This window comes from Arachis hypogaea, unplaced genomic scaffold (genome assembly GCF_003086295.3).
Source record: "Arachis hypogaea cultivar Tifrunner unplaced genomic scaffold, arahy.Tifrunner.gnm2.J5K5 arahy.Tifrunner.gnm2.scaffold_34, whole genome shotgun sequence".
NCBI classification, from domain to species: domain Eukaryota; kingdom Viridiplantae; phylum Streptophyta; class Magnoliopsida; order Fabales; family Fabaceae; genus Arachis; species Arachis hypogaea.
This window is the reverse complement of record NW_027255458.1, coordinates 147239-159913: the sequence shown is the minus strand read 5'-3', so window position 1 is coordinate 159913 and position 12675 is coordinate 147239. Positions and strand designations below refer to the sequence as shown.

The 12675-nt window shown below is 39.5% G+C and overlaps 1 non-coding gene across 1 annotated transcript; it reads right to left on the bottom strand.

Moving 5' to 3' along the window:
- Positions 1-10101: 10101 nt before the first annotated feature.
- LOC114926229 (small nucleolar RNA R71) lies at positions 10102-10205 on the bottom strand. Its single transcript, XR_003816674.1, has one exon. It is a non-coding gene; the product is annotated as a small nucleolar RNA R71 (small nucleolar RNA).
- Between the last annotated feature and the right edge of the window lie 2470 nt (positions 10206-12675).

Below are 12675 nucleotides of genomic sequence, written 5' to 3'. Positions count from 1 at the left end.
GGAGTACACGATTAAAATATATTTTACCCTATCAAATTCGAAAACCCTAATTTATGTGAGTTCTAGCGTAGGATACACCCTCCAATTTAAAGAGTGATGAGTGTGCTCTCCAGAATTGTGGTATTTTTCGTTATTCGAAAATGAATTTTTCATGGACTCTGGAGCTAAACACAACCTTAATCGGGGTGAAGAGTACACGATTAAAATATATTTTACCCCCATTAAATTCGAAAACCCTAATTTACGTGAGTTCTGGTGTAGGATACACCATCCAATTTAAAGAGCGATGAGTGTGCTCTCCAGACTTGTGGTATTTTTCTTTACTCGAAAAATGAATGTTGCATGGAGTCCGGAGCTAAACACAACCTTAATCGGGGTGAGGAGTACACGATTAAAATATATTTTACTCCCATTAAATTCGAAAACCGTAATTTACGTGAGTTCTAGTGTAGGATACACCCTCCAATTTAGAGAGCGATGAGTGTGCTCCCCAGACTTGTGGTATTTTTATATCCTCGAAAATGAATTTTGCATGGACGCCGGAGCTAAACACAACCTTAATCGGGGAGAGGAGTACACGATTAAAATATATTTTACTCCCATTAAATTCGAAAACCCTAATTTACCTGAGTTCTAGTGCAGGATACACCCTCCAATTTAAAGAGCGATGAGTGTGCTCTCCAGACTTGTGGTATTTTTCTTTCCTTTGAAATAAATTTTGCATGGACTCCAGAGCTAAACACAACCTTAATCGAGGTGAAGAGTACACGATACTCTAATTTACACGAGTTCTAGTGTGGGATACAACCTCCAACTTAAAGAGCGATGAGTGTGCTCTCCAGACTTGTGGTATTTTTCTTTACTCAAAAATGAATTTTGCATGGACTCCGGAGCTAAACACAACCTTATTCGGGGTGAGGAGTACACGATTAAAATTTATTTTACCACATCAAAGTCGAAAACCCTAATTTACGTGAGTTCTAGTGTAGGATACACCCTCCTATTTAAAGAGTGATGAGTGTGCTCTCCAGAATTGTGCTATTTTTTGTTACTCGAAAATGAATTTTTCATGGACTCCGGAGCTAAACACAACCTTAATCGGGGTAAAGAGTACAGGATTAAAATATATTTTACTCCCATTAAATTTGAAAACCCTAATTTACGTGAGGTCTGGTGTAGGATACACCCTCCAATTTAAAGAGCGATGAGTGTGCTCTCCAGACTTGTGGTATTTTTCTTTCCTTTAAAATAAATTTTGCATGGACTCCGGAGCTAAACACAACCTTAATCGAGGTGAGGAGTACACGATTAAAATATGTTTTACTCCCATTAAATTCGAAAACCTTAATTTACGTGAGTTCTAGTGTAGGATACACACTCCAATTTAGAGAGCGATGAGTGTGCTCTCCATACTTGTGGTATTTTTCTTTACTCGAAAAATGAATTTTGCATGGACTCCGGAGCTAAACACAACCTTAATTGGGGTGAGGAGCACACGATTAAAATATATTTTACTCCCATTAAATTCGAAAACCGTAATTTACGTGAGTTCTAGTGTAGGATACACCCTCTAATTTAGAGAGCGATGAGTGTGCTCTCGAGACTTGTGTTAGTTTTCTTTACTCGAAAATGAATTTTGCATGGACTCCGGAGCTAAACACAACCTTAATCGGGGTGAGGAGTACACGATTAAAATATATTTTACTCCCTTTAAATTCGAAAACCCTAATTTACATGACTTCTAGTGTAGGATACACCCTCCAACTTAATGAGCGATGAGTGTGCTCCCCAGAATTGTGGTATTTTTATATCCTTGAAAATGAATTTTGCATGGACACCGGAGCTAAACACAACCTTAATCGGGGAGAGGAGTACACGATTAAAATATATTTTACTCCCATTAAATTCGAAAACCCTAATTTACGTGAGTTCTAGTGTAGGATACACCCTCCAATTTAAAGAGCGATGAGTGTGCTCTCCAGACTTGTGGTATTTTTCTTTCCCTTGAAATAAATTTTGCATGGATCCAGAGCTAAACACAACCTTAATCGAGGTGAGGAGTACACGATTAAAATATCTTTTACTCCCATGAAATTCGAAAACTCTAATTTACACGAGTTCTAGTGTGGGATACAACCTCCAACTTAAAGAGCGATGAGTGTGCTCTCCAGACTTGTGGTATTTTTCTTTACTCAAAAATGAATTTTGCATGGACCCTAGCTCATCAAGATGCCATTGGGTGGACCCTAGCTGATTTGAAGGGGATAAGTTCATCCATATGCATGCACAAAATTTTGTTAGAAGAGGATGCTAGACCCTCCATTCAAGCTCAGAGAAGATTGAATCCCACCATGAAAGAAGTGGTACAAAAGGAGGTCATGAAGTTATGGCAGGCAGGGGTAATATACCCCATTTTTGATAGCCCGTGGGTTAGTCCCATACATGTAGTTCCCAAGAAAGGTGGCATAACTGTGGTGCCAAATGAGAGGAACGAACTCATACCCACAAGAACTGTCACTGGGTGGAGGATGTGCATAGACTATAGGAAGCTCAATGAAGCCACCAGAAAAGATCATTTTCCACTCCCATTTATGGATCAGATGCTTGAAAGGCTTGCAGGACATGCTTATTATTGCTTTCTGGATGGATACTCAGGCTATAATCAGATAGTAGTTGATCCAAGAGATCAAGAGAAAACATCATTTGTTTGTCCATATGGAGTTTTTACGTATAGACGCATGCCCTTTGGATTGTGCAATGCACCTGCAACTTTCCAAAGGTGCATGCTGTCCATCTTTTCGGACATGATCAAAACGTTTATTGAAGTTTTCATGGATGATTTCTCTGTGTTTGGAGATTCTTTTCCTAGCTGCCTACACCACCTTGCCTTGGTGCTTAAGAGATGCCAAGAGACCAACCTAGTATGGGAAAAATGTCATTTCATGGTCACAGAAGGAATAGTCCTTGGCCACAAAATCTCAAATAGAGGCATTGAGGTGGACAGAGCTAAGGTGGAACTCATTGAAAAACTACCTCCACCAAGTAATGTCAAGGCAGTTAGGAGTTTTTTGGGACACGCTGGCTTTTACAGAAGGTTTATTAGAGACTTTTCTAAAATAGCCAAACCTTTGAGTAACTTGCTTCTCTCTGATACACCCTTTGTATTTGATAAAAATTGCATGCTAGCCTATGAACTTTTGAAGCAAAAACTTTCCTCTGCACCTATCATTGCCCCACCTGATTGGAACTTACCTTTTGAACTGATGTGTGATGCATCAGACCTTGCTATTGGGGCAGTGTTAGGACAAAGGAAAGACAATTTGGTACATGTGATTTATTATGCCAGTAAGGTCTTGAATGATAACCAAAGGAATTACACAACCACTGAAAAAGAACTCTTGGCAATAGTCTTTGCATTTGACAAATTTAGATCCTATCTCATTGGGTCTAAAGTCATTGTCTTCACTGATCACTCAGCTTTAAAATATTTACTTGCTAAACAAGAATCCAAACCAAGACTTATTAGATGGGTTCTTTTGTTGCAGGAATTTGACATTGAAATCAAAGACAAGAAGGGTGTAGAGAACAAAGTGGCAGACCATTTATCAAGGATACCATATGAAGAAGGAAGCACACAAAGCACACATATAAATGAGTGCTTCCCTGATGAACAACTCATGGTGATTCACAAAGCACCATGGTTTGCAGACATAGCAAACTTCAAGGCCACTGGGAGTCTGCCGTTGGAATTTAACAAGCATCAAAGGAAGAAATTGGTAAATGATGCCAAATACTTCATCTGGGACGAACCTTACTTGTTCAAAAAATGTTCGGATGGCATACTAAGAAGATGCATATCAGAGGAAGAAGGAAGGGAAGTCTTATGGGACTGCCATGGCTCCACTTATGGAGGACATTTTGCAGGAGAAAGAACAGCAGCCAAGGTGTTGCAGTGTGGTTTTTATTGGCCTACTATCTTCAAAGATGCAAAGGAACTAGTGAAGCGTTGCCATGAATGCCAGAAAGCGGGGAACTTGCCAAAAAGAAATGAGATGCCACAACAATTTATTCTGGAACTTGAATTGTTTGATGTATGGGGGATAGATTTCATGGGACCCTTTCCCACCTCATACTCAAATAATTACATTCTTGTGGCAGTAGACTATGTATCCAAATGGGTTGAAGCAATAGCAACTCCAATTAATGACAATAAGGTGGTCATGAACTTCCTAAGAAAACACATTTTTTGCCGTTTTGGGGTTCCAAGAGCAATCATCAGTGATGGAGGAAGCCACTTCAGCAACAAACCATTAGAGGCATTACTTCTAAAATATGGAGTCAAACATAAGGTAGCCACACCATACCATCCACAGACGAGTGGGCAAGCCGAAATATCTAATAGGGAACTCAAAAGAATCTTGGAAAAGACTGTGGGAGCTTCAAGGAAGGACTGGTCGATTAAGCTAGATGATGCTCTTTGGGCATATAGGACAGCTTTCAAAACACCAATTGGAATGTCTCCTTACCAACTAGTATATGGAAAGGCTTGCCATTTGCCACTGGAGTTGGAGCACAAGGCATTTTGGGCCTTGAAACTCTTAAACTTGGACAGCAAAGCTGCTGGAGAAAGAAGGATGTTGCAAATTCAAGAGCTGGAAGAATTCAGAGCTGAAGCTTATGAGAATGCCAAAATTTACAAAGAAAGAGCAAAGAAGAAGCATGACAGCAACATAGCCCCAAGGAAATTTGAAGCAGGACAAAAAGTATTGCTCTACAATTCTAGGCTGAAGCTATTTCCAGGGAAGCTAAAATCATGGTGGTCTGGACCATTCCTTGTCACCAAGGTCTCCCAATATGGACAAGTAGAAATCATGGAAGAAAAGTCACAAAGAACCTTCACTGTGAATGGTCAAAGACTCAAACATTACTTGGGAGATGTAGAGGAGAAGGACAAGGTTAAATATCACCTCAACTAAGGAAACTGACCGTCAAGCTAATGACGTTAAAAGAGCGCTTGTTGGGAGGCAACCCAACCTGAGGTAACACTCTTTTGCTGTGTCTTTTATTTGTTTCAATAAAGGGTAAAGTAGTTTCTGTGCATTGCAAAGAATTAAGTTTGGTGTTTCACACCAAACAATGAATTTGTGGATCAATAATTCAAAGGGGAATGTGTAACTCTAAGTTTGGTGTTCCACCGTAAAGATCAATTGAACACAACAACCTTTGAATTATATGAAAGGAATAACCATTCTAAGCAATCACAGAAATGCTTAAAATCCTTAGCAGCAACTTCACGCCAAGGAGAATTCAAGAATTCAAAGAACAGAGGAGTAAGTAGGAGATTAAGTTTGGTGTTCACACACCAACTTAAGACTCAGACACTTGCCCATACATCATTGAGCTAACCACTCAAGTGCTTGAGAAGCAAGCAACTTCATCACTAATTGCAGGAAAGGAAACAAGGATCTTAGAAAGAACATGAAGCAACAACTGGGAGAAGAAGGAGAAATCAAATTGTTTCCTGGCAACAAGGAGAAAACAAGAAATTTCACAAGGTGGTGTTGTTCCTTGACTATTCTTTAAAAAGCAAACAAAAGCATGCTTGTTCTGGTTTAAACTGTAATTGTTGAATCTTTCTGGAATGTGAAGTTTTTAGTATGTTTGTTGATTTACTGCTTGAATAAAGTAAATTGCCTAGATTTTTGGATATAACTTCACCTACTTAATCAAATGCTTGACATGCTTGTTCTGTTTTCAAAAATAAAAGAAAAGTTTGAACAAAGGTAACTTGGCTCAATTAGTGACAAATCAAGTAGAATTAAGTGGGGGTATGTATGCTTGATTGTTTAGTTAGCTCACTGGAAATTTAGTGTAGAATCATCATTTTTGTGTAGAAGTTGAATACTGTCTATGGATCTTGATGAATAAATGTCTTTGGCCATGAGAAAGAAAGAAAAAGAAGAAGAAAAAGCCACTGAAAAGGGCAATCAAAAAAGTAAAAAGCAAAAAAAAAATGAGAAAATAAGCTAGGCACCAATGGTTTGAACTTCTGAGACAAATGCCTGTGGTGTTTATGTATTAAGGATATGCTTGGATGAATAGGTTCTGAGGAGTGTTTCAACACTTGGTAACTTGGGTTAACTAACCCGGGATTATCAACCAAAAGTCCATTATCAAGAGCAACCTAAATACAAAACATTTAGTCACACAAAGAGGTGCTGGGCACCAATGTCTCAAGAAGAAATGTGAATTAAAATGCCTGTAGTGGATATGTGTAATGCATTGATAAGAAAAAGAAAATGCCAAAGGCTTGTGCAACACATGACACTGAGCAAACAAGGAGCAAAATAGCTCTAAGAAAAAGAAAAACAAAGAAAGGAAAATGTGCCAAAGACATAAGAATAACAAGAGGCCATAGCAGTGTTTGATGGATGCAATGAAAAAGTGATAATTCTACTTGATAAGAATGAAAAAGTGATGCTGCAACTTTCTGCATAAAACCCTTCTGATGAACTTCAAATGTTGCTAATATAACCAATGTAATTGCTTTTTGTTTCATACTTTCTTCTCAAATAACTCAGGACTTGCTTAGGGACAAGCAAGTATTAAGTTTGGTGTTGTGATGCCAAGGCATCTTAGGCTAGTTTCACTAGCATTTTTCTGTTAGTTCTAGTTGTTTTATGCATTTTCTTGAGCTTAAAGTAACCAAGAATGGTTAAATGAACAACAAAGCAATGAACCATCCAAAACATTATGATTTTGATGCAAATTCCATGAGTTTTTAGTTATATTACTTGAATGCTATGAATGGATGAATTCTCATGAAATTTTGCAAGACTTTGATGCAATTGTTTGGATGATTTCAGGGAAGAGAGGCTAGGCAAGGAAGAAACAAAATCAATGAAGGAAGCTTGAAATTCAAATGGGACGTTTAAGCTCCAGTTTAAGCCTAAACTGGAGCTTAAACGCCAAAATCATGAGAAGAGAGGAAATGCTGTAACTGGCGTTTAACCTCCAGTTTGACCTTAAACTGGAAGTTAAACGCCAGAATGAGAAAGGGCACTAAGAAGCATTCCGCGTTTAACCTCCAGTTTGACCTCAAACTGGAGGTTAAACGCCAGAATGATGATTTGAACCAAGGGAGCATTCCACGTTTAACCTCTAGTTTAACCTTAAACTAGAGGTTAAACGTGTTCGACACTTTCTCCTCACCAAGAAGCATTTCCACGTTTAACCTCCAGTTTGACCTCAAACTGGAGGTTAAACGCCAGAAGTAAGAAAGGCACCAGGAGCATTTCCACGTTTAAGCTCCACTTTAACCTTAAACTGGAGCTTAAACGTGTTATATGGAACAGCTTGACCATGCCTTCTTCAAACATAAATAACTTGAGCTACAAAACTCTACATGAGGTGATTTAAAATGCATTGGAAAGAATACATCTAGAGCTTTCCAAGCATATATGGCATGCATGGTGGATACTAAAAATTGAGGGAGAAAACAGCCCCGTAATGTGCATAGAAGAGCATAGTACCAACATGCAATTAGGCCAGCTGACCTCTTCACCTTCTATGGAGTATAACTCGAGTTGTAGAACTCCAAATGATGCGCTTTCAGTTGCATTGGAAAGTAGACATCCATAGCTTTCCAACGAGGTATAATAGTCCATATTTGGCATCAAATTGGCAAGGTTGACAAGAGAACAAAGTGACGACTCAAGAAAGGGAAGTGTTTCCACGTTTAACCTCCAGTTTGACCTCAAACTGGAGGTTAAACGTGTTCGATGGCTTTTCTCCTCCAGGGTGTTTTCTTCATTTCCAAGTTTAACCTCCAGTTTAACCTCAAACTGGAGGTTAAACGTGGTCGACCCAAATTGCCTCCAGGGTGTGCTTTCTTCATTTCCAAGTTTAAGTTTTAGTTTGACCTTAAACTGAAACTTAAACTTAAACTTAAACACCACCATTTGAAAAGGTTTCTGGGCCAATTATATTGAAGTTTAAGTTAGCAATTGAGCACAAAGATTAACTTAAACTTATTATGGCATGAAACCCAATTGAATATCATGGTTTATGGGATTGGGCCTGAAGAATTGATGAGTCTGGAACTTCAAATTGTTGAGTCTGGTGTCATTGCTTGTTTATCACTAAGTTTGCTCAATGAATGTTACAGAATTGGATCAGAGCCTCACCAAGATTATGAACCATAAGCCTAAAGCAAAAGGAAATCAAGGAAAGGCCTCAAAGCCCAAGAAACACATCAGAAGCTCAATTTAGAAAGTGTATAAATAGGATAGAATTGAAGTTAGTTGGGATCTTTTTTGGACACTTTAGAACTTTTCATATTGTGTAATTGAATTCTGAGCTATGACTAACTAAACCCCTTTCATTGGGTTAGGGAGCTCTATTGTAGTTCAATGAATCAATAATAGTTTATTCTTCTTCTTCAATCTTTTCTCTTGAATTTTGTTAGAAAGCTTCTCGATCTAATTCCATTGGGTAGTTGTCTTGGGAAAGAAACTACCCATAATTGGAATCCTTCGGAACCTTGGGAAAGGAATGATGGATTCATGCTAGAGAAGCTTTCTCACAGTGAATTGGATTGGGGTTTGGATGGATATTGTGACATGTAATCCTACCAAATTGTGGTCCATGAAATTGTGTGGTATAATCAGTGATCAAGCTTCATCTCTTCTTATGAACATTTAAACCAACGGATTGGGAATTTGTTTGTTTTTAGAGAGAATTGGTGAGCCAAGGGATTGGGATCCAATCATATAAGATTGCCAAGCAAAATTCAATGAATGCATTGGTTGAGGAAGAGATGAAATGTTTTGATTCGGAGATCTCAATATCTCCTAACACCCAATGAATTCCCCATCTCTGATCTACATTTTCCATTTACATTCTGCAATTTAATTTCATGCAATCACCCCATCCCTTTTAATTTCAGCAATTTAACTTCTCGCACTTTAATTCTCGCAATTTAAGATTCAGTCATTTCAATTCCTTGTAATTTACATTTCCCGCCAATTTACTTTATGCAAATTCACACCCAATTCTTGATTCCGCTCAACTAATCAAACTTTTAATTCGAATTGCTCATTCAACCAATCCTTGTGGGATTCGACCTCACTCTATTGTGAGTTTTTACTTGACGATAACCGGTGCACTTGCCGGAAGGAATTTTGCCGTTTGTGCAATTTCCCTTAATCGTAGCTATACCCAGTTATAGTCCATCAAGTTTATGGCGCCGTTGCCGGGGATTGGTTTTCGATTGACAATTCTCAAATTGGAAGTTAACTAGATTGAGCATTTTTCTTGTTTTGATTTAGTTCAAGTTACTTGTTGATTTTAATTCCTGCACTCTGTTATTTGCTTTTTCTTTCTTTATGCCTTTAAATTCAAGCAACTAACTCACTGACCCACTAACTATTTGAATTAATTCCTCAATTGCTCTAACCATACTCTTCCAGTAACCAAGAGTATTCCACTTGTTTGTTGCTTGTAGTGTGTTCTTGTATGACAGGTAGGAGAGGAGAGACATCAACTCCTCCATATACCGAACCAGAGAGGACCCTTCATAGACTTAGAAGGGAAGCAAGAAGGAAGAGGGTACTGGGAGAAGAAGAATCTGAAGGAGAATCGGAGGACAACTTTGAGGAAGCTCTAGATCTCAACATGGATAGAGAAGTTCACAACCATGAGAGGGATGATGGAAACAATGCCATTCCTGGGAGGAGGGTTCTTGGCTCATACATAAACCCAACCTCTGGGAATTGTGGCAGCAGCATCCAGAAACCACCCATTCAGGCCAACAATTTTGAACTCAAACCACAGCTAATATCATTGGTGGAGAATCATTGTTCATTTGGTGGGAGTGCTAATGAAGATCCAAACCAACATCTCACCAAATTCTTGAGAATTTGCGACACTGTGAAGTCCAATGGAGTCCAGGATGATGCCTATAAACTGCTCTTGTTTCCATTTTCACTTAGGGACAAGGCAGCTAAGTGGCTAAAATCATTCCCAAGGGACAGCCTAACAACCTGGGATGAGGTGGAGAGCAAGTTCCTGGCACGTTTCTACCCACCACAAAGGGTCAATAGGCTTCGATCTGAGGTTCAAACTTTTAGACAAAAAGATGGTGAGACGCTCTACGAAGCATGGGAGAGGTTCAAAGAATTGACAAGGAAATGCCCACCTGACATGTTCCCTGACTGGGTGCAATTACATATTTTCTATGATGGGCTTTCCTATGAATCAAGGAAGGCTGTAGACCATTCATCAGGAGGTTCATTGAACAGGAAAAAGACTGTGGAAGAAGCCATTGAAGTGATTGAGACAGTGGCTGAGAATGAATACTACTATGCTTCAGAAAGGCACAACACTAAAGGAGTCATGGAGCTGAACCATGTTGATGCAATCCTAGCCCAAAACAAGGTGTTTGCCAAGCAACTAGCAGAGCTTACCAGGAAGTTAGACACAAAGCAAGTGGCTGCAATACACACACAAGATCAAGAGGAAACAAGCATTGAAGGAGGTGATTGGGAAGAGGCCAATTATGTGGGAAACCAACAAAGGCAATCATATGATCCACACTCCAACACTTACAACCCAGGATGGAAAAACCACCCAAACTTTGGGTGGGGAAACCAACAAAGCCAACCACAAAACCACAAACCTTACAACCAACACAACAACTCCACATACCAAAACTCCAACCAAAGATCATACCAAGCCACACAAAACATTTACCCCCAACCAACATATCATGGCCAAAATAACCAACCTGCCCAATCCACTCCGAACCAACAATTTCAAGATCAATTAAATAGGATAGAAAGAATGATTGCAACCATGAGTCAAGACATAACCGAATTGAAAGCTTTTAAGGAAGAAGTAAACTCTAACTTGCAAAACCAAGGAGCTGCCATCCAGAAGCTAGAAAATCAAATTGTGTATTTGTCTAAGCAAACCCCTGGGCCAAGCGTTTCTCATGCTACCAAGGCTATTGCAAGGGAAGAATGTAAGGCCATAACCCTCAGAAGTGGGAAGAAGCTAAAGGAGATCTCAAAGGAAACCACAGAGGATGAAGCAAAGGAAGATGTGGGAGACAAGGAACAAGGACAATCTTTTGCACCATCTGCAATAAAAGAAAAAGAAAAAGAGGTCCTGAAGCCTTATACACCCAAAGCACCATATCCTCAACGTTTGATGAAAAGAGAAAAAGATGGCCAATTCTCCAGATTCTTGGAGATTTTCAAGAAGCTTCAAATCAACATTCCGTTTGCTGAGGCTATAGAGCAAATGCCACTCTATGCAAAATTCTTAAAGGAATTAATGACCAAGAAGAGAAGCTGGAGAAATGAGGAAACTGTGTTGTTGACTGAAGAATGCAGTGCCATCATTCAACACAAATTGCCTCGGAAATTGAAGGATCCAGGCAGTTTCCAAATCCCCTGCATCATAGGAGAAGTCATGGTGGAGAAGGCCTTGTGTGACTTAGGGGCCAGTATCAATTTGATGTCTCTAACCATGATGAAAAGAATGAAGATTGAAGAGGCCAAACCAACAAGAATGGCCCTCCAATTGGCAGATCGAGCTTTTAAATTCCCTCATGGAATAGTTGAGGACTTGTTGGTGAAAGTGGGAGATTTTATATTCCCTGCCGATTTTGTGGTGTTAGATATGGAGGAAGAAGCCAAAGCTTCCATAATTCTGGGAAGACCTTTCCTGGCTACTGCTGGAGCCATCATAGATGTCCAAAAGGGTGAACTCACTCTTAGATTACATGATGAAAAATTGGTGTATAACGTATTCAAGGCAATGAGCTATCCATCAGAATCACTAAAGGAATGCATGAGGGTGGATGTAGTGGATATTGCAATACAAGAAACCTTTGAGGAAACAACAAAGGAAGTGGCAGAGGAGGAGTTCACCAAGGAGATTGAAGTTAGTGACATGAAGGCTGCTGAGACAACCATGCCAAGCATGCCTGAGAAAGTGAAAGAAGAGAAGGAAGCACCGAAACCTGAGCTCAAAGCATTGCCTCCTAATCTCAAATATGCATACTTGGGTAGTGATGAGAGCCATCCTGTTATCATTAGCTCTGCCTTGAGCCAAGAACAGGAAGAAGAATTGATCAAGGTGCTACAAGCTCATCAAGATGCCATTGGGTGGACCCTAGCTGATTTGAAGGGGATAAGTTCATCCATATGCATGCACAAAATTTTGTTAGAAGAGGATGCTAGACCCTCCATTCAAGCTCAGAGAAGATTGAATCCCACCATGAAAGAAGTGGTACAAAAGGAGGTCATGAAGTTATGGCAGGCAGGGGTAATATACCCCATTTCTGATAGCCCGTGGGTTAGTCCCATACATGTAGTTCCCAAGAAAGGTGGCATAACTGTGGTGCCAAATGAGAGGAACGAACTCATACCCACAAGAACTGTCACTGGGTGGAGGATGTGCATAGACTATAGGAAGCTCAATGAAGCCACCAGAAAAGATCATTTTCCACTCCCATTTATGGATCAGATGCTTGAAAGGCTTGCAGGACATGCTTATTATTGCTTTCTGGATGGATACTCAGGCTATAATCAGATAGTAGTTGATCCAAGAGATCAAGAGAAAACATCATTTGTTTGTCCATATGGAGTTTCTGCGTATAGACGCATG